The 3,841-nt window shown below is 35.2% G+C and overlaps 1 non-coding gene across 1 annotated transcript; it reads left to right on the forward strand.

Moving 5' to 3' along the window:
- The first annotated feature begins 269 nt into the window (after nucleotides 1–269).
- LOC145090932 (small nucleolar RNA R71) lies at nucleotides 270–375 on the forward strand. The gene has a single exon (XR_013701853.1). It is a non-coding gene; the product is annotated as a small nucleolar RNA R71 (small nucleolar RNA).
- The last annotated feature ends 3,466 nt before the right edge of the window (nucleotides 376–3,841 follow it).

Consider the following 3,841-nt stretch of genomic DNA (forward strand, 5'->3'; position numbering starts at 1 on the left):
GAATTGACTGGTCTATTTTGGTCATCCTTCGGTCCATAGTGTTCAACATTGCTAGTAAAACAACCATGTATTCAGAATTTCCTCCCCCAATTCCTTTAGCCCGACCATGTCTTGGATTGTGTTACTCGCGGGAATGCTTTGAGAACTGTTCAATTAACTCCTTAATTTCAGCAGGATTTTTCTTAGTAAGTAATCCTTGAGAATCAAGGAGTTTCCTCGTCATGACATTCACCCCGTCATAGAATATAGACACTTCTTGTTGTATGTTAAGGTAATTCTAACGACAGTTTCTTACTAATCCTTTATAACGTTCCCAAGCTTCATATAGTGACTCCCCGGTTGTTGCTCAAAATCAGCTATCACCTTTTTGAGTTTAGCTATTTTTGAAGGTGGGCAAAATTGTTCCAAATATTGCTCATGCATCTGTGCCCAAGTAGTAATTACACCAAGTGGAAGTGCCTAGAACCGATCTTTTGCAGCTACCTTAAAAGTGACGGGAAGCATCTTTAACAAGACTGTCTCTCTAGGAACATTCAGGACATTGAAATAGTGTGCTATGTCATTGACTTCAACAAGATGCTTATAAGCATCCTCATGATCTTTTCCGGAAAATGGGACATCCTTAAGTGTAGTAAGAATGTGTCATTTCAACTCGAAATTGGTAGTGGTGGGAATTGTAGGTTGCACCAAACCAGGACCATCGTCATCTCTAATTCTCTTCTTGTAAGCTCCCATAGAAATATCAGCGATGTTCGCCATCTCGTCTTTTTTCTCGTCTTCAGGTTCACTCTTAAGTCGAATTTGGGACCAGACTCGTACTCGGGATCTTGTGGATTAGAATTCTTCTCTAAGCTCTCAATTGTGTTTACGTCTTTTGAAGAATTACTTGATTCTCCCATTTTCTTCCCTTTCTTCTTTCCAAAAACTGATTTAAGGTCTTTGAAGGGTGACTTCTTTGGCGTTTAGTCTACTCCTACGTCCTTATTCGTCTTTTTGTGAAGGGTTGACTCTGGATTTTCAAGCGGTGGTAGCAAAGGTGTTTTGGATCCTCGGGTCATCAACCACTACAATAAAACAAAAAATAAAAATGTAAAACTGAACAAAAACTAAATAAAAATGCCTACTGACTGACCACCACGACATGGTAAGGAGCACCACCTCGTGTCGTTGTCGCAGAAAATCTGAACATAAAAAAAAAGAAAATGAAGAAAAACGAAAATTACTAAGCTCACATTGTGAGCTTAAGTCTCACGTCATGAGTTCGGTACTGAACTAAAAACTAATGCAGAAACCTAACTTTTTGCAGGTTTTACCCCAGAAAAAGGGTCGATTAACCTAAAACAAATAAGTTAACTATCAAATAAGTCGTTCCCCGGAAACAACGCCAAAAACTTGATGCGTGCAAATAGCTACACCTAATTTTACCTCATATTCTACTAGCTATTCGACCCAGGGCAGTGTACCCTTTCGCAAATAGTATAACACAAAATTCAGGTATCGAACTTAGGGAACGATTTTAATTCATTAATCTACTTACTATTAAATTAACCTAAAATTCTAGCAAAAGCAATTGGTTTTTATCTAATTTTGCAAGTTTAGACAAACTTAATCTCTTAACAACTTATTTAATCAAATATCAAAAATACTTCTGTTAGTTCGAATCCAATTTCCCTCAATATTCAACTATTAATTATGGATAATCGTTGGTTACCAATTAATATTTTATTAGCAATGCAAATCCAAATTTACTAATGTTGAATTAATTCATGTAGATCTATCCATGGTCACACATAATTTAACACAAAATCAATTATTGAATAAGGTTGGAGCTATGTAATATTGATTAAGCAAACACAATATTATAGTCATAATATATGTTCTCTAGCACAACCAAAACTAATACTTTAATTACTTAACTAAGATTGGTTGAATCCTAGCTCTAGTAATTCAATGGTCACTAGGTATCAAGTTCATGCAATTTAGTATTCACTAAACTACACAGAACATGAGTTTAAGCAAGCTAAGCATTAAATTTGAACATGCCGGGCATAAAAAATCAAACACAATCAATTAACCAACTAAAAGAATCCATAACCAAATAACTAGTTCATGAGTTCCAGCTTCATCTAGCTAACAAAATCAGCTAGATTTAGCTACTCATAGTAACAATCACACACACAAACTTCATAATTGAAAGCATAGTAAAGTACCAAACTAAAAATCTAAGTATGATCTTCTTCTTCTTCCTTAGTGTTTTTACCAAGTTTATGGCTTCTATTCCTCTGAAAAACGGCTTCTGGACTCTTAATTCTCTCCCGCCAACCTTTCAAAACTGTGAGGATAAAATATATATATTTTTCCGAAATATCCCTACTCACATCGTGAGAAAAGACCTCTCACGTCATGAGATCGATATCAATCCGTATCCAACATGAATTCTTGCTTCCGGATGTTTATCTTCTAGAATCTCCATGCTCACGTCGTGAGCCTTTACTCCTCACGTCGTGAGGACGTACTTTGAGCTGAATTCTTTATCTTTTAAGTTTTTAACCTCCAAAGTTCTGATCTTGTCGCTTTTAGTCCTTATTCTTCAAGATGACTTATTTTGGCTGCAAAATGTATTTAATCTTTTAAGTATCACTTATCTATGCAAATAGCCAAAATATGTATAAAAATGTATTCAAATATCGTCTAAAAATGTGTATACATATGGCAATATCATATACCCAACGTACATGGGTGGTATGCCTCGCGTACGACACCCCTCCTCCAAGCCCAAGGTTCAAGTCCAAGTCTTCAAGCTCAATATCAAATAAACAATTAGCCAATTATTAAACAAATAAATACCTTAAAATTATTGAGCGTTATAATTATTCCTACGTTATAGGCGACTATCTAGCCTAATTGCTTAAGTGTATGCTACATGCAATAATCCAATACTACATGTAACTAGCTAAACTAGGCTAATGGCATACTACATGGCAACTATATCCTAACATATAAATGATATATACTAGATCACATAATATAGTGAGAAAACTCACCAGGAAAATGAATTGGAAGACTAACAACTATCTAGGTAATTCTACTAGAGGATAGCGCACCGAACAAGTATTAACCAATAATACCTGAACCAATAAATTCCTATGACGATCTTGTTGGGTTTAGAGCATTCTAACACTCCTAAGTGTACATGCAACCCTAAATACCTTGGATCTCTGTTTTCTCTATTATACATACAAATATGAATATCCAAGGTATTATCCTAACTAGCATACCAAAACATTGATACTAGGGTAATAAAATAGATAGAGTACATGCCTTGTTGTTGTTACTTGACTCCATGAAGCTTGAGAGCCTAGTGCCTCAAGTGTGAAACCTCAAATGGTTCACACAACATCATGAACACTTGGAATAACCATGAGAAGAAGACACTCCAAGCTCAAATTGACTAGCCCTCATATGTGTGTTACTTGTGTCATTTTCTTGAGCTAAAGGGGTCCTTATATAGTGTGCACATTAGAGTTACACCATGTAACCCATGACTTTACCCATTCCTTATGCTCCATGGGTTTTAACCTCCATGGAGTATCCATGGACCACCACATGGGTTAAACCCAACATAAGGAATCTTGGATCATAAGCCCACATATATAAGAATGAATGATTTACACAATTAATCCCCATATATTTAATTAGTCTCTTTTGATCAATAAATTAAGTCCAAATTTATTCTTGATCAATACTACTTAAATAACATAATTTTATATTAATATATTAGAACTTATAATATATTAATATGTCACAAATGTCCTCTTCTCACAAACGGTCTATCCAAATG

The sequence above is a fragment of the Lactuca serriola genome, chromosome 2, assembly GCF_051521515.1.
Source record: "Lactuca serriola cultivar US96UC23 chromosome 2, Lser_US96UC23_V15, whole genome shotgun sequence".
In the NCBI taxonomy this organism is placed as follows: domain Eukaryota; kingdom Viridiplantae; phylum Streptophyta; class Magnoliopsida; order Asterales; family Asteraceae; genus Lactuca; species Lactuca serriola.